The sequence below is a fragment of the Panthera uncia genome, chromosome D4 (assembly GCF_023721935.1).
Source record: "Panthera uncia isolate 11264 chromosome D4, Puncia_PCG_1.0, whole genome shotgun sequence".
In the NCBI taxonomy this organism is placed as follows: domain Eukaryota; kingdom Metazoa; phylum Chordata; class Mammalia; order Carnivora; family Felidae; genus Panthera; species Panthera uncia.
In genome coordinates this window covers 60,722,497-60,741,761 of record NC_064807.1, presented here as the reverse complement: position 1 = coordinate 60,741,761, position 19,265 = coordinate 60,722,497, and the positions used below count along the sequence as shown (strand labels likewise).

Below are 19,265 nucleotides of genomic sequence, written 5' to 3'. Positions count from 1 at the left end.
TAACAAACAACTCTTGGTATTAAAGTAGACTCCCACATGGGGTTTGGCATGTAATCATTCTTAGCAAATGTCAATTTTTTTCTTTTTGTCTTCTATTATATTGAGTTCTTCTTATTAAATATCCTATGTTTTCAGCTTATCTTTAGATAAGAAGTAAAATTCCAGCAAACACTGGGCACACCTATAAATATCAGCCAGTCTTCTAACCCTCCTGGATGACCCAGGCTGAAGAGAACACAATTTAATGCTTGGGAAAGAGGGAAATAAACCACAGAGTAATAGGTGCAGGCAAATGTCTCAGGTAAATTGCAAGCAAAAGTCAAGAGATCTAAACCCTCCCTGCTGCTCCATTTTAATGTAATTTTATTTTTTTTCAACGTTTTTTATTTATTTTTGGGACAGAGAGAGACAGAGCATGAACGCGGGAGGGGCAGAGAGAGAGGGAGACACAGAATCGGAAACAGGCTCCAGGCTCCGAGCCATCAGCCCAGAGCCTGACGCGGGGCTCGAACTCACAGACCGCGAGATCGTGACCTGGCTGAAGTCGGTTAATGTAATTTTATTATTCACACTAGTTGATAGTGTGAGGAGGGAAGAGAAAATATAGCTAAAATTTTACTTTTTTTTTTGTTGGGTACAGTATCATTTATTGATAGTACATGATAAGGTAGGACTCCCCAAGCCCCTCCCCTTCTTCAGGGGGTCTGGGATGGAAAGTGGAGGTCAGGGGATTCTCAGTGTGTTTGGGGATGGGTTGGGACGAGGATTCCCCAGCTGCTGAGGGCCTCTCTCTTCCTCTTGCTGAGGCTGGTAGTCCAGGGGGCTCTTACTCTTTGGAGGCCACGTGGACCATAAAGTCCACTCCCAGTTGCTGTAGCCAAATTCATTGTCATACCAGGAAATGAGCTTGACAAGGTGGTCATTGAGAGCAATGCCAGCCCCAGCATCAAAGGTGGAAATAGCAGAAGATGACCCGGTCCTCAGTGTAGTCCAGGATGCCCTTGAGGGGGCGTCCCGATGCCTGCTTCACCACCTTCTCGATGTCCTTGTATTTGGCAGCTTTCTCCAAGCAGCAGGTCAGATCCATGACTGATATGTTAAGGGTGGGGACACAGAAGGCCATGCCAGTAAGCTTCCCATTCAGTTCAGGGATGACCTTGCCGGCAGCCTTGGCAGCTCCAATAAAGCAGGGATGATGTTCTGGGAAGCCTGTTGGCCATCACACCACAGCTTCCCAGAGTGGGTGTCCACAGTAGAAGACTGTGGCAGTGATGGCATGAACTGTGGTCCTGAGCCCCTCCACAATGCCAAAGTTGTCATGGATGACCTTGGCCAGAGTAGCCAGGCAGTTGGTAGAAGGCATTGCTGACAATCTTGAAGGAGTTGTCATATTTCTCATGGTTCATGACCATCATAAACATGAGGGAATCAGCAGAAGGGGCAGAGATGATGGCCCTCTTGGCCTCACCCTTAAGGTGAACCACAGTCTTCTCCATGGTGGTGAAGACCCCAGCAGACTCCACAACATACTCTGCACTAGCATTGCTCCCACCCTGCATTAATAAGGATGACTACATTGACAGAAAAAAGTAGACCTCTGAAAGAACAATAAGTTCATTTCTCATCTCATTTCAGAGTAGGTTTCTAAGTCAGCAGGTAACTCTCCTCTATGTAGTGATTCAGGGATCCAAACTCCTCCCATCTTGCGTTTCTGTCAACTGCTAGGACCTTTTATTTATTTGTGCAGTAGAGGCAGGGTCACCATGTGCATATTGCAGCTGCTGGAAAGAGAAAGTAGAAAAAGGTTCAGCCTAATGTGTACTGATGTGGGTTTGGTGCATCTCACATTGCTTTGGATACAGCATGCTTGCATAACTGTACCTAACTTAATAGCGGCTGGGAACTCTAGTATAGCTGTATTCTCAGGAAGAAAAGGAGACTGGATTTTGATAGATACCTCTCAGCCTTGTTCATCCTCTCCCCTATCAATGCTAGCTATCTAAATCCTAAATATGATCATGTTAGTCCCTCAGTTAAAACAAAAATAGGGGCACCTGAGTGGCTCAGTCAGTTGAGCATCAGACTCTTGATTTTGGTTCAGGTCATGGTCCTGGGGTCATAGGATCGAGGCCTGCATCGGGCTACATGCTGAGCATAGAGCTTGCTTAAGATTCTTTCTCTCTCTCTCTCTCCCACTCTACCCCTCTCCCCTGCTTGTGAGTGTGCCCTCACTCTCTCTAAAATTAAAAACAATTCTAGTAAAAAAATACGTAGTGGTTTTCTATCAGTGAACAACAAATATCTCACACTAAACTATGTGTTGAATACTGTAGGTACAAGGAAAAGGAAAATAAAGATTTGATATTTATCTTCTTGGAGCTTATGGAGGAGCTAATATCCTAGGACTCTCATGTGGTTTTTTTTCTCTCTCACCCCTACACTGCATCCGTCATAAAGACCTGTGAATTCTACTTCCATCCAAGGTACTACACATCCTTTCTCCTCTGGTTCCCACCAGCATCACCACGCTAGATCTTTTTTAAAAGCTTGAATTGCATAGCTCCTATATAACCAAATTTATAGAGGGTTTTATATCAAATGAGCCATGAATGTGCAGAGTATAGAGAGAAAGGAAGCATTTAATTTTAACTAATTTGTTGACATTATTTTATACTTATTCTCACTCTACTCTTGCTTGAAGCTATGAGGGAAACCTTTTCCAGAAATGCTATTCGATCCCTTTTCTTTTGTGTAATGGCTAGGTTCGTTACCTGTGGTGGTGGTCCATGAGATTTCCTCTGATATTCTTAAAAAAATTTTTTTAAGGTTTATTTATTTTTGAGACAGAGACAGAGCATGAATGGGGGGGAGGGTCAGAGAGAGAGAGGGAGACACAGAATCTGAAGCAGGCTCCAGGCTCCGAGCTATCAGCACAGAGCTCTACGAGGGGCTTGAACTCATGGACCGTGATATAATGACTTGAGCCAAAGTCGGATGCTTAACCGACTGAGCCACCCAGTGCCCCTCCTCTGATATTCTTACAACAAACTCCCTTCAATTTGGATTGCTTGAGAGGTGCCTGTGTGACTCAGTTGGTTGAGCATCCGGCTCTTGGTTTCGGCTTAGGTCATGATCTCACAGTTTGTGGGTTTGAACCCTGTGTTGGGCTCTGCACTGACAGTGCAGAGCCTGCTTGGGATTCTCTCTCTCCATCTCTCTATGCCCGTCCCCTGCTCACTCTCTCTATTTATTTTTGAGAGAGAGAGAGAATCCCAAGCAGGCTCTGTGTTGTCAGTTGCAAAGCCCCATGTGGGGCTTGGACCCACGAACCACAAGATCATGACCTGAGCCAAAGTCAGATGCTCAACTGACCGAACTATCCAGGTGCCCCAATATATAAAGGTTGAAAACATATGGATTGCTTGAATGGCTTTGTGCTTCTAGGTACCAAAAGATCCTTTAGTAAAATATTTTTTTTATTTTTCAAAAAGTGTATTTAACATTTAATGGGGATATTGCATGGCACTAGCTGTTTGAGGGTTACCATATCATCCTGAATGGAAGGGCTTTGGCGGTGGCTGATGCCCAGGCTGAAGAAGAGCCAGACATCTGTATTATTTTTCTATTGCTGCTGTAAGAAAACCACAAACATAGTGGTTTAATACAATGCCCATTTGTTATCTCATAGTTCTTTAGGTCAGAAGTCTGAAATTATGTCAAGATTAAAAAAACAATTCTTAAAAGTACATGTAATAGTGAACTACAATTAAAACAATTTGTTCTAGGGGCTCTGGATGGCTCAGTCATTTAGGCGGGCGACTTCAGCTCAGGTCATGATCTTGTGGCCTGTGGGTTGGAGCCCCGTGTCAGGCTCTGTGCTGGCAGCTCAGAGCCTGGAGCCTGCTTCTGATTCTGTGTCTCCCTCTCTCTCTGCCCCTCCTCTGCTTGCTCTCTGTCTCTTTCTCAAATAATAAACATTAAAAAAAAATTTTTTTTTAATGATTTGTTCTAGTTATGGGATTGAATCATAAGCTCGTTCTGAAGTAAGGAAGAGAGGAGAGCATTGTAAGTGATAAGACATCTGACCTTAGCAGCATCTCTTAGTAGCTGTGGGAGTTAGGTTAAGTTACTTAAGCTTTCCCAGCAATATATAATATATTTCTATATAATAATAACACCTAAATCTTAGACTCATTATAAAGTTATAGGAGAATACTTGTAACAAAGCATATGTAAAACTGTTTGGCATAAAATAAATGATCAATAAATGTCAAATAAAAAATTTTTTAAATAAAGGAGATGATGTAAAATAGAACTCTTCTTAGCTTTCTCAACTGTGAAATGCTTAGATCTTAAGAATATAGTTTGATGAGGGGCACCTGGGTGGCTTAGTCACTTAAGTATCCAACTCTTGGTTTCAGCTCAGGTCATGAACTTGCAGTTTGTGGGATCAAGCCTTGAATCAGGCTCTGTGCTGACAGTGCAAAGCCTTCTTGGGATTCTGTCTCTCTGCCCCTCCCCTGCTCCTGCTCTTTCTCTCTCTCTCAAAATAAATAAATACACTGAAAAAAAGAAAAAGCATATGGTTTGATGAGCGTTGATAGATATTTATGTCCCTGTGTAACTCACATCCCAATTAAGCTGTAGACCTTTTCTGTCACCTGTCACTCCTGAAGTTTCCCTGTGGCCCTTTCAGGTCCCTTTTTCCTACTCTACAAGAGGTAACTTCTGTTTTATCTCTAAAAAGTAGTTTGGCCTGTTCTTGAAAGTTATATAAATAGAACTTTACAGTATGTACTTTTCTAGTATCTGGCTTCTTTTTTAATCAGAATAATGTCTGTGGGATTATCTATGCCATTGTGTGCTCCAGGTATTCGTTCCTTCATCTTGCTGAGTAGTATGAACATATCACAATTTATTTATTCCACTCTTGATGGATATTCGGGTTGTTTTCAGCTAAGAATAAAGCTGCTTGGGTTGGTTGAGTGACGGACTTTGGCTCAGGCCGTGATCTCATGGTTCATGGGTTCGAGCCCCCCGTAAGGCTCTATGCTGACAGCTCAGAGCCTGGAGCCTGCTTCAGATTCTGTGCCTCCCTGTCTCTCTTCCCCTCCCCTGCTGGCAGTTTCTCTTTCTCTCTCTCTCTCTCAAAAATAAATAAACATTTAAAAAAAAAGAATAAAGCTGCTTGGGGTGCCTGGGTTGCTCAGTCAGTTAAACTTCAGCTCAGGTTGTGATCTCAGGTTGTGGGTTTGACCTCCACATCGTGCTCTGTGCTGACAGCTCAGAGCCTGGAGCCTGCTTCCGATTCTGCGTCTCCCTCTCTCCCTGCTCCTCTCCCACTCACGCTCTCTCAAAAATAAATAAACACTAAAAAAATTAAAAAGAATAAAGCTGCTCTAAACAGTAATGAAAACATTTCTGGTGGATAGGAGTTTTCATTTCTCTCAATACCTGGGAGTAGAATTTCTGGGTCATGTAGTAAGTATGTGTTAAATTTAGTAAGAACAGTTTTCAAAAGTGGGCACACCAGCTTATAGTCCTACCAGTAAAAGATAAGAATCTCGTTACTCTACTTCCTTGCCAGCACTTAATCCTGTCCTATTGTGTGACAGTGAAGGAAACCAGAATATGTCACCCAAAATATGCCCCTTTGGCATATTTGATTATTTTGAATTAAGAGCACTTAAGAGTAGGTGCAAGGACAGTCTGACCCTTCTTTTTCTTGCTGAAAGCAGGAGATAAAACTCCCGTGTGAACCATACCTTCCCTGTACCAGGAGGAAAGAAGACCTTGTCAGATCAGAGACTTGAGGAATCTGTGAACAAATCTTACTCCGTTGTTCTTCTCTCATATGTTTGTCTTCCTCAGTTTGCTGACTTGGGAAACCAAAAACTGATTTTCTTTGCCTTTCAGTTATTACCTTTTTTGAAAAAAATGTTTAATGTTTATTTATTTTTGAGAGAGAGAGACAGAGACAGAGACAGAGTGAGAGCGGGGTAGGGGCAAAGAGAGAGAGAGACACAGACTCTGAAACAGGCTCCAGGCTCTGAGCTGTCAGCACAGAGCCAGATGCTGGGTTCAGACTTGGGAAGGGCAAGATCATGACTTGAGCTGAAGTCATAGCTTAACTGAGTGAGCCACCCAGGCACCCCCGTTATTGCCTTTTGTTGAAGGTGCTACCTAAGCTGGAAGTCTAAGCTGCCATTTTCAGTTACTTTCCAGTAGAGTTTCTGGAAAGTATGGTAGGCGCCATGCTCGTCCATGTTTTTCTCTTGTTAATCTGTCTTTTTATTAGAGTCTCAGCCAGAAACCTAAGATGGGTAAAATTTTTCCTCCTTTACAACAGGGACTATGCCCAATTCTCTCTCTGTCGCCCCATGTCAGCCTCACAATGACCCAATAAAACAGGTGCTAATATCACCCAAATTATATAAGATAAGGAAATTGAAGTACAAAAATAAGAACTAATTTGCCCCAAATCGCACAACTTTCAAATGGTGGTACAGGAAATTTCACAGGGTAGCCTGCCTCCAGCACTGCTCTCATTCAGATACTGCCTCTCCAGATACAGCTTAAAGAGAGAGAGCTATAATGTATATCGTTCTCCTATTTTATATATAATAGATTACATTTCATTCTTATGTACAAATGAAAAGAGTTGGCCTAAGTAGATGATGTTGTGAGTTTATCACTTGTGCCCCCTACTTTGACTAAATTTCCTGGTTATTTTTCAAAGCTTCGATGTTAAGGTGTATTTTTTTCATCCTGGGTCATGCAAATGATTCCAAGGAGGCAGTCAGGACTAAATTATAGCTGTTGTATGAGAATGACTATATGGTTAGGCAACAATACTCTTAGGTCTTCTTTCAACATCAAACATCTATTTTACAAAGAAAGTAGCTGCTGTATCCATAGGAAATATCTGTAAATCATTTGCTAAGAAGTTAGCTTTTTATTTTGTAATTTTTAGTCCCTGTAATCACATTTCATGCAAAAAGAATAAGTGGTAGAGAAAAGAAAAAACATTAATTTGAAATATTTTTTCCAGTTTTAGGATGCAACTGTTATAAATATAAATGTGTGTATATTTGTAAGTGTATGAATATGTGTGTATTTACTTAAACATATTTTACTCAAAGATTTTCTTAGTCCTTTCCTACACTCTGTGAAGACAAAGGAGACCATTTCTATTTTCTACTATATGAGGTCCACACTGCAAACAATCAAAATTTAGGATTTAGATATAGTGGTAGTAAAACTTAAAAATCGATTAAAATTCATAAATTATAAAGATGGTATTCTTACAAGTCCTCAGCAGTTCTGAGAATATCTTTTCTTACAATAAAATCAACATTTTTGCCTGAGTATTCAAAAAGAAGCTTTTAAAGTCCCAATCCTAATTTTATATAATTGTAAAATTAATGGTGATGATCATATAATAGGGGCAGATTTATATATGTGTGGGCATGATAGGGATGGGGAAACCCAAATACTAATTATAAATAAAGGAAATAAAATTCCATCTTTTGGAGTTAATTAAAAAAACGATATATCCTGATTTCAAATAGGGATGTCACTTAAACAAAAAAAAAAGCTTTCAAGGATTGTAAGACAGAAGCTAAACTGAATTCATTAGCTAAAGAACAAATGTCAATCAGAAGCGGAATTGATTATCCTTTAAAACAAGAAAAAGGAAATTCCTAAGGAAAATTTTAGCTGTGCTCATTCAACATTGCTCAGAGAAGAAACTTACTTGCAATGCTTGAGAAATCTCTTCTCTGGGGCAAATCTAACCCATGTTTGAAAGTGGGCTCATCAAGCTCTCTTACTAGCAATCATTCAGCGTATTTAACTTATTCCCTTTGTTCCATTTCCCTGTCCACTATTCAATCTTGTGATCATGATTTTTGTTTCTTCCCATGGAAGTGTGCGCATTGGAAAAGAATGTTCAGGCATGTTAACTTGAGTATCTAGTCTCTGTACAGGTATATTTTTAAATGTTTATTTATTTTTGAGAGAGAAAGAGTGTGAGCAGGGGAGGGGCAGAGTGAAAGGGAGACAGAATCCGAATCAGGCTCCAGGCTGTGGGCCTTTAGCATAGAGCTGGACGCAGGGCTCGAACTCACAAACTGTGAGATCATGACCTAAGCCAAAGTTGGATGCTCAACTGACTGAGCCACCCAGGTGCCCCAGTGTATTTTTTATTATAAATCCAAACGTTGACACTCGGTCTTTATACACTAGCCCCCTTGAACTGATTAATCTGAACCTGCTTAAGCTAACCTTGAAGTTTTCAGGGTATAAGAGTCAGATTCTGCAGGCACTTGAGTGAAATTATCAAGGTAATGGCACACATTACCAGCATTTTCCCCCAAAGAACTCTGCGTCACTGAGCGCTGTTTTCTTTCCAAAAAGTTGCAGCTCATCTCAAGAATCCACTGAGGCATTGTAAGATAATTGACAGCCTTTCTCTCCTAGAAAAAAAGAAAAGATTGACGTTTGTTAATTTACAGAATGGAATTAATAGGAGCACAAATTGTTTTGTTCTGCTGTTTATAAAATACCTTTCTGTCTTGCAGATGGAATGATCTCTAATGATGAAAAGGGAAACCTTATCTCCAAAATGGCCTTAAAATTAGATGAAGACAAGGGTGGGTGGGTGGTTCAGTTGGTAGAGCCTCCAACTTTGGCTCAGGTCATGATCTCGCAGTTGGTGAGTTCGAGCCCTGCAGCGGACTCTGTGTTGACAGCTCGGAGCCTGGAGCCTGCTTTAGATTCTGTGTCTCCTTCTCTCTCTGCCCCTCCCCTGCTCCTGCTCCTCTCTCTCTCTCTCTCAAAAATAAAAGCATTAAAAAAAATTTTTTTTAATTAGATTAAGACAAAACTGACAAAATATTCAAAGTCTTAACTATTTAAATTGATTTCTTTGTGGGCTACTAAAAAAAAACAAAGAAATCAGTTATTTGGGAGGTAAGTTTTTGAAAACCATTTAAGTATTTTGAAAGGAACAGATGAGAAATACCAAAATCAAACTATTTTGCAGTTGCTAAATAGAATTTTTAAAAAATATATTATAAATATCCCTAAGGTTAATATAAGAAGCTGAGTCTTAAAGAACAATCCTATTCTGTGTGAGAACCTATAATAGGTTTGTTCTTGGGAGAAAAAGTAAATTTGTCAGAAGTTACTTGGAAGTGCCATGCTAATTTCAGGTAAGATGAAAGAGGTAACGGTAATGTTAATTAACATTTAAAATTAATGCTCTCTCTGTGTCTCAGAAATGTGATCTTGGGGCGCCTGGGTGGCTCAGTCGGTTAAGCGTCCGACTTCGGCTCAGGTCATGATCTCACGGTCCGTGAGTTCGAGCCCTGTGTCGGGCTCTGCGCTGACCGCTCAGAGCCTGGAGCCTGTTTCAGATTCTGTGTCTCCCTCTCTCTCTGCCCCTTCCCTGTTCATGCTCTGTCTCTCTCTGTCTCAAAAATAAATAAACGTTAAAAAAAAAAAAAGAAATGTGATCTTTCTAATAGTCTTTATCTGTAGATGAGATACCTACTCAAAACTGGTGGAACCACCCAGAGAGCTTAACTCCAGAGCTTTGTTCTCTGATCACTACAGTGTGTCCTGGAACAATTGATATTTACCTTAAAATGCAATCATTTGGGGGCACCTGGGTGGCATCTGACTCTTGATTTCGGTTCAGGTCATGATGTCACAGTTGTGAGATCGAGCCCAGAGTTGCACCAAAGTTGGGCTGGGGCTGGGTGTGGAGGTTGCTTAAGATTCTCTCTGATTCTCTCCGTCTCCCTCTCCCTCTGCCCCTCCCCCTGCTCACACTCACATGTGCTCTCTCTTTAAAAAAAAAAAATGCAGTTGTTTGAACCTATGTTTCGGTAGTGTTACATAAGAGAATTCTAGGTAAAGAATTGTTGACTGAGCTGTTAAGTACAGCTAAAATTTCAAGTAGGAACTTGAATACTCTCTGACAATCCTTATGACTATTGGTGAATCAATTCAATTCAATTCTTTACATTTAATAATACAAATAAATATGTATTTTTTAATGTTTATTTATTTTTGAGAGAGACAAAGACAGAATGCGAGCGGGTTAGGGGCAGAGAGAGAGGAAGACACAGAATCCAAACCAGGCCCCAGGCTCCAAGCTGTCAGCACAGAGCCTGACGCAGGGCTCAAACTCACAAGCTATGAGATCATGACCTGAGCCGAAGTCAGATGCTCAACCGACTGAGCCACCCAGGCACCCCTACAAATAAATATTTTAAAAAATAAGTTTGAAGTCAGGGCCACCTCGGTGGCTCAGTTGGTTGAGCATCCGATTCCTGATTTGGTCTCAGGTCATGATTCCAGAGTCATGGGATTGAACTCTGCATGAGGCTGCATGGTGAGCCTAGAGCCTGCTTAAGATTCTCTCTTTGTCGGGTGGCATCTGGGTGGCTTACTTAGATGACCATCTGACTCTTGATTTCAACTCAGGTCATAATCTCATGATTTGCTGTCAGCACGGAGCCTGCTTGTGATTCTCTCTCCCTCTCTCTCTGTCCCTCCCCATATGCATGCCTTCTCTCTCTCTCTCTCTCTCTCTCTCTCACTCTCAAAATAAAAATTCTTTCTCTCTCTCTGCCCCACTCATGCTCTCTCTTAAAAAAAACAAAACAAAAAAATCCATGCTCATGGATTAGAAGAACAAATATTGTTAAATTGTTAATGCTACCCAAAGCAATCTACATATTTAATGCAACCCCTATCAAAATAACACCAGCATTCTTCACAGAGTTAAAACAAACAATCCTAAATTTGTATTGAACCAGAGAAAATCCTGAATAGCCAAAGCAATCCTGAAAAAGAAAACCAAAGCTGGAGGCATCACAATTCCAGACTTCAAGATGTATTACAAAGCTATAATCATCAAGATAGTGATACAGGCACAAAAAACAGGCACATAGATCAAAGGAACTGAATAGAGAACCCAGAAATGGACCCACAAACGTATGGTCAACTAATCTTTGACAAAGCAGGAAAGAATACCCAATGGAAAAAAGACAGTCTCTTCAGCAAATGGTGCTGGGAAAACTAGATAGCAACATGCAGAAGAATGAACCTGGACCATTTTATTATACCATACACAAAAATAAACTCAAAATGGATGAAAGACCTAAACGTAAGGCAGGAAGCCATCAAAATCCTGGAGGAGAAAACCGGTAACAACGTCTTTGACCTGGTCTGCAGCAACTTTTTACTAGACATGTCTCTGGAGGCAAGGGAAACAAAAGCAAAAATGAACTATTGGGACCTCATCAAGATAAAAAGCTTCTGGTTAATAAAGGAAACAATCAGCAAAACTAAAAGGCAACCAACAGAATGGGAGAAGATATTTGCAAATGATGTATCAGACAAAGGGTTTGTATCCAAAATCTATAAAGAAGTTAACTCAACATCCAAAAAACAAATAATCCAGTGAAAAAATGGGCAAAAGACATAGACACTTTTCCAAAGAAAACATCCAGATGGCTAACAGACACATGAAAAATGCTCAACATCATTCATCATCAGAGAAATACAAGTCAAGACCACAATGAGATACCACCTCACACCTGTCAGAATGGCTCACATTAACAACTCAGACAGTAACAGATGCTGGCGGGGATGTGGAGAAAGAGGAACACTTTTGCCCTGCTGGTGGGAATACAAAGTGGTGCAGCCACTCTGGAAAACAGTAAAATAATTAAAAATAGAGCTACCCTATGACCCAGAAACTGCTCTACTAGCTATTTATCCAAGGGATACAGGTGTGCTGTTTTGAAGGGGCACATGCACCCCTATGTTTATAGCAGCACTATCAACAATAGCCAAAGTATGGAAAGAGCCCAAATGGCCATTGACAGATGAGTGGATAAAGAAAATATATATGTATCTATGTATGTATGTGTATATATATACAATGGAATATTACTTGGTGATCAAAAATAATGAATTCTTGCCATTTGCACTAACATGGATGGAACTAGAGTGTATTATGCTAAGCGAAATAAGTCAATCAGAGAAAGACAAATATCATGATTTCACTCTTACATGGAATTTAAGATATTAAAAAGATGAACATAAGGGAAGGGAAGGAAAAATAGTATAAAAACAGAGAGGAGACAAACCATAAGAGACTCTTAAATATAGAGAACAAACTGAGAGATGCTGGAGGGGTGTTGGGTGGGGGATGGGCTAAATGGGAAAAGGGCATTAGAGGGGACACTGGTTGGGATGAGCATTGGGTGTTATAAGTAAGTGATGAATTACTAGATTCTATTCTTGAAATCATTATTACACCATTTGTTAACTAACTTGGATTTAAATTAAAAAAAAAGTTTGAAGTCAGAAATCCCAAATGTATTTGCCTACCTTCCTTATTTTCCCCTTGACAGTTAGATTTTTGCCAGAGAATTGGGAAATTCTTTTTTTTTTTTTAATACAATGTCTTTTTTTTTTTTTTTTTTAATTTTTATTTTTGAGAGAGAGACAGCAGAAACAGGGGAGGGGCAGAGGGAGAGGGAAAGAGAGAATGAGCCTGACCCTCAGGCTCTCATGACTGTGAGATCATGACCTGAGCCAAACTCCAGAGTTGGATGCCCAGCTGACTGAGCCACCCAGGCACCCCAAAAGGCATAAAGGTTTTAGAGAAAAAAATATCCTTTCACCCATTTCCTAGCCTCCTAATCCCCCTCCATGAAAGAAATGTTTCTAGCTTTGTGTGAATTCCTCCAAAGATATTTTATGCATATAGAGGCAAAAATGTAAAAACATTATCTTCTACTCCCTACTCACCCTCCCAGTACAAATGCTTAAGCTTCCTTATGGAAGGTAGTAAGAGCCTCCTAATAAGAAAGAGTCTCCTAGTGCTTTTAATTTCTGGGTGTTTGCTGAATCTATTGACACCCACACCAACAGTAAAAAACAAAATAAAACAAAAAAACCCAAAAAACCCTTAATCTCCATTTTTTGAGTTGATTTTATGCCTCAAAATTTTCCTTCCAACCCTAGTTGATTTCAGAATTAACTATTTTCAGGCTAACTACTCCTCATTGCCAGCTCCCATTCTATTTACTCTAGGGATTTTTCTACTGAAAAGAAAAAAAAAAAAAACAAACCGTAGTGACTCCCAAAGTAGGAATTTATAACTATTTCCCTAATTGGCTGTGTATGTATACCATTTTTTTTCTTTCCCATAATCTGCTAGCTATTGTTTGCCCAGCACTTAAGGAGTAGGAGGTAGTTGTGTTTTAAAGCAATTAGGTAAGCTGGCAATGACTAGAAAACGATTATTGTAAACCAGTTTCCTCCTTCAAATTAAATTAACTTTATCCAGATTAAATAATTATTTGCTGGGTGTCTGGGTGGCTCCGACTTTGGCTCAGGTCATGATCTCGAGGTTCGTGGGTTCAAGCCCCGCGTCGGTCTATGGGTTGACAGCTCAGAGCTTGGAGCCTGCTTCAGATTCTGTGTCTTTGTCTCTCTCTGCCCCTTTCCTGCTCATGCTCTGTCTCTCTCTCTCAAAAACAAACATTAAAAAAATTATTTGTGCTACTTGCCTCTTTACTTTTCTGTCTTCCCTAGCAGATAATTAATGGACAGGACTGTGCCCCCAAGACCTATCACAGAAACCTGTCACATTTTAGGGCTTTGTAAGTGTGCATGAAATGAAAGAATAAACAACTCTATCTACCCAGGTGATTCTAAACAGATCCAGAAAATCTGCATTTTTCTTCTTAAACTTGAGTTACTTGGGAGAAAGATTCTAGAGTGAACTAAATGAGGATCATACTTAATTTCTAGAGGAAGACCTTGTTTAAGGCTCTGGACTAACGTTTGGGGTTAGTGCCAATGATTTGGGAAAGATTTGCCTTATATCCTGAGAATGGCAAAGTTTCACAGGCATTAGTCTTTAGTCTTTTCACTTGATCATGGGCATGATTTCTATATTGATGTATTTTTTAAATCCAAATTCATGATATATAACCTGAAAAGGCAATTTTCCCAGTATGTGAATTTGTTTATATCAAAATTTACAGTAGCATAAGAGTTAAATATAGCTATTTATAGGTTGTTTATTTATTACAAGCTATAAAAAATATGGTCCAGGAAATCTCCTTACTCTCTTGCAAGTCTACTGGCTTTTTTTTAACTATGAGTCTATAGTACTAGTTTTTTTAACTAACTGTATTATAGAAAATTACATGTACAAAAAGAGACAATGAATCCTCATATTCCTATCCTCCAGCTTCAATAGTTATCAGCTTGCAGATAAACTTGTTTTATCTCTGCCCCACTCATTCCCCCTTCCTACAGGGATATTGGAAGCAAATCCCAAACCACCACTTCATATCATCATTTTATCCATAAATATTTCAGTATGTTTCTCTAAATAATAGGAATTAAAAAAATAATTGACAATGATACATTAGTTTTAAGTGTACAACATAGTGATTCAACTTCTCTATACGTTATGCTACGCTCGCCACAAATGTAGCTACCATCTGTCACCATAGGGTGCTATTACAATATCATTGACCATATTCCCTATGCTGTGACTTTTATTCCCGTGACTTACTCATTTCATAACTGAAAACCTGTACCTCCCACTCTTCACCCATTTTGCCCATCTCTCCACCCCCTTTTTCTCTGGCAACCATCAGTTTGTTCTCTGTATGTATAGGTCTGATTCTATTTGTTTTGTTTTGTTTATTCTTTGTTTTTTAGACTCCACGTATGAGTAAAATTATATGATATATGTTTGTCTTTCTCAGTGTCACTTATTTCACTTAGCATAATACCTTCTAGGTCCATCCATATTGTTGGAAATGGCAAGATCTCATCTTGTTTTATGGCTGTGCAAGATTATATCATATATACATATATCACATTTTCCTTATTCATTCATCTATCAGTGGACACTTGGATTGCTTCTATACCTTGGCTATTGTAAATAATATTGCAATAAATATACAGGTGCATGTAACTTTTTTTTTTTAAGTTTATTTTTGGGACAGAGAGAGACAGAGCATGAACGGGGGAGGGTCAGAGAGAGGGAGATACAGAATCTGAAACAGGCTCCAGGCTCTGAGCTGTCAGCACAAAGCCCGACGCGGGGCTCGAACTCACGGACCGCGAGATCATGACCTGAGGCGAAGTCGGACGCTCAACCGACTGAGCCACCCAGGCGCCCCACATGTAACTTTTTTAAATTGGTGTTTTTATTTCTTTGGGTAAATACCCAGTAGTGAAACTATTGGATTATATGGTATTTCTATTTTTATGAAAAATGTTTATTTATTTTTGAGAGGGAGAGAGTGTGCATGTGTGCATGTGTGAGCAGAGCAGGGGCAGAGAGAGAGAGAGAGAGGGAGAGAGAGACTCTCAAGCAGGCTCCATGCTCACCATGGAGCCCGAGGAGGGGCTCTGTCCCACGACAGTGAGATCACGACCTAAGCCAAAATCCAGAGTTGGACACTTAACTGACTGAGCCACCCAGGTGCGCCAATATTTCTATTTTTAATTTTTTGAGAAATCTCTGTAGTGTTTTCCACAGTGGCTATATCAATTTACATTGCCACCAATAGTGCATGACGTTTCCTTTTTCTCTATATCCTTGCCAATACTTGTTATTTCTTGTCTTTTTTGTTTGTTTGTTATTGTTTTAGCCATTCTAACAGGTGTGAGGTGATAGCTCATTGTAGTATTGATTTGCATTTCTCTGATGATGAGATGATTAGATGATTGCATTCTCTGATTTTGAGCATCTTTTCATGTGTCTGTTGGCCATCTGCATATCTTCTTTTGAAAAATGTCTATTCAGGTCCTCTGCCCATCTTTTAATTGGATTTTGTTTTTTTGGTGTTGAGTTGTATAAGTTCTTTATATTTTGAATATTAACCCCTTATCAGATATATCATTTGTAAATATATTCTCTCATTCAGTTGGTTACCTTTTTGTTTTGTTGATGATTTTTTCACTGTGCAAAAGCTTTTTAGTTTGATGTAGTCCCAGGAGTTTATTTTTGCCTTTGTTTCGTTACCTTAGGAGACATACCTAGAAAAGTGTTGCTGTATATGGCCGACGCCAGAGAAATTATTGCCCGTGTTCTCTTCTAAGACTTTTAGGTTTCAGGTCTCATATTTTAGTCTTTAAAATCCAGTTTGAGTTTATTTTTGTGTATGGTGTAACAAAGTGTTCCAGTTTCATTGTTTTGCATGTAGCTGTCCAGTTTTCCCAGCACCGTTTGTTGAAGAGACTGCCTCCTTTGTCATGGATAAATTTACCATATAAACCTGGATTTATTTCTGGGCTCTCTATTCTCTTCTATTAATCTATGTGTCTATTTTTGGGCCAATACCATCCTGTTTTAATTACTACAGGTTTGTAGTGTATCTTGAAATCTGGAATTTTGATAATTACAGCTTTGATTTTCTTTATCAAGATGGCTTTGCCTAGGGGCGCCTGGTTGGCTCAGTTAAGCGTCCTACTCTTGGTTTTGACTCAGGTCATGATCTCATGTTTCATGAGTTTGAGCTCCATGTTAGGCTCCGTGCTGACAGTGCAGAGCCTGCTTGGGATTCTTATCTTCCTCTCTCTCTGCCTCTTCCCTGTTTGTGCTTGCTCATGTGCTCTGTCTCATTCTCTCTCTCTCAAAATAAATAAATCAACTTAAAAACATTTTTTTAAAAGATGGCTTTGACTATTTGGGGTCTTTTGTGGTTCCACACAAATTTTAATATTACTTCTGTTTCTGTGAAAAATGCTGTTGGTATTGTGGTGGGGATTGCACTGAATTTGTAGATTGCTTTGGGTAGTATGGACATTTTAAAACTATTAATTCCTCCAATCAATAAACATGGACTATCTTTCCATTTTTTGGTATCATCTTCAATTTCTTTCATCAGTGTTTTATAATTTTCAAAAAGTACAAGTCTTTCACCTCCTTGGTTAAGTTTATTCCTAAGTATTTTATTCTTTTTGGTGCAATTGTAAATGGAATTGCTTTCTTAATTTCTCTGTTACTTTGTTATTAGTGTATGGAAATGCTATCAATTTCTGGGTATTAATTTTGCATACTACAGCTTTACTAAATTCATTTATTGCTTCTAGTAGCTTTTTTTTTTTTTTTGGTGGAGTCTTTAGGATTTTCTATGTATAGTATCACGTCATCTGCAAATAATCAGTTGTATCTCTTCTTTACCAGTATAGATGTCTCTTATTTCTTTTTCTCTCTGACTTCTATCCCTACAACTACCAACACTATGTTGAATACAAGTGACAAGAGTGTAAATTCTTGTCTTATTCCTATTCCTAGAGGAAAAGCACTCAGTTTTTCACCATTGAGTGTGATGTTAGCTGTGGTTTTGTTTTTTTTTTAATGACCTTTATTATGTTGAGGTATGTTCCCTCTAAACCCACTTTGTTGAAAGTTTTTATCATGAATGGGTGTTGATTTTGTCAACTGCTTTTTCTGCAACGATTGACTTGATCGTATGATTTTTATCCTTTATTTTGTTGAATTGGTATATCACACTGGTTGATTTATAAATTGAGCCATTCTTGCATTCCTGAATAAATCCCACTTAATTGTGGTGAATGATCCTTTTAATGTATTGTTGAATGTGGTTTGCTAATATTTTGTTGAGGATTTTTGGATCTATGTTCAGCAGGGATATTGTCCTGTAGTTTTCTCTTTTTGTGATGTCTTGTCTGGTTTTAGTATAAGGATAACATTGGCCCTTAGAATGTATTTGGAAGCTTTCCTTCCTCTTCTATTTTTTTGGAATAGTTTGAAGAGAATTGCTATTAAATCTTTAAATATTTGGTAGCATTCATCTGTGAATCTATCTGTTCTTGGACTTTTATTTTTTGGTGACCAAAAAAATCTTATCTTTTTATGACCAATTCAATTTCTTTACTCATTGGTCCCTTCAGATTTTCTATTTCTTCCTGATTCAGTTTTGTAAGGTTGTATGTTTTTAGGGATTTATTCATGTCTTCTATGTTGTCCAATTTGTTTGCATACAATTGTTCATGCTATTCTCTTATAATCCTTTGCATGTCTGTGGTGTCAGTTACTTCTCCTCTTTCATTTCTGATTTTATTTATTCGGGTTCTTTCTCTTTTTTTCTTGATGAGCCTGGCTAACAGTTTATCAACTTTGTTTATCTTTTCAAAGAACCAGCTCTTGGTTTCTTTGATTTTCTTTCTTTCTTTTTTTTTTTTTTAGCCTCTAAGTCATTTATTTCTGCTCTGATCTTTATTATTTCCTTCCTTCTACTCACCTTGGGCTTTGTTTGTTCTTTTTCTAGTTCATCTAGGCCTAAGGTTAGATTGTTTATTTGAGCCTTTTTTATGTTTGTTTCTTGAGGTAGTCCTGTACTGTTATATACTTCCCTCTTAGAACTGCTTTCTCTGATTTTGGACCATTTTCATTGGTCAAGATAGACTCCCCTCCCCCCCAAATAATTAAAATTCCTTTTTTATTATTCATGATTTCTTAATATTATAAAATATCTACGTTTCATATTTCTCTGATTGCCATATGTATATTTTACAGTTTCTTTATTTGAATCAAGATCCTTGGGAAGTCCACACATTACAATTGGTTGATCTATCACTTAAAATTCTCTTAATCTATAGCTTTCTATTTAGTCTCCTTTTATTCCTTCAAAATGACCTTTTTTAAAAACAGAAACCAGGTTGTTTGTCCCACTGTTTTTCACATCTAGATTGTGCTGATTGCGTTGCCATGGTGGAGTTAATATGCTCCTCTGCTTTTTTTTTTAATTTAAAATGTTGTAATGTTTATTATTTTTGAGAGAGAGAGAGAGACAAAGCACCATTGTCGGGAGAGGGAGACATAGAATCTGAAGTAGGCTCCAAGCTCTGAGCTGTCAGCACAGAGCCCCACATGGAGCTTGAACCCACAAACTGTGAGATTATGACCTGAGCTGAAGTTGGACACTTAACCAACTGAGCCACCCAGGCACCCCAATTTTTTTTTTTTTTTAATTTTAGAGAGAGACTGTGAAAGCAGGGGAAAGGGGCAGGGGTGGGGAGACAGAGAGAGAGAGAGAGAGAGAGAGAGAGAGAGAGAGAATCCCAAGCAGGCTCCACACTTAGTGGAGAGGCCCACACAGGGCTCAATCCTACAACCCTGGGATTGACCTGGGATCATGACCCCAAGCTAAAATCAAGAGTCAGATCAACCAACTGAGCCA

General features: G+C 39.0%; 1 pseudogene; it reads right to left on the bottom strand.

Annotated features, from left to right (window-relative positions):
- Positions 1-710: 710 nt before the first annotated feature.
- Positions 711-6,266, bottom strand: LOC125921212 (glyceraldehyde-3-phosphate dehydrogenase-like; annotated as a pseudogene).
- Between the last annotated feature and the right edge of the window lie 12,999 nt (positions 6,267-19,265).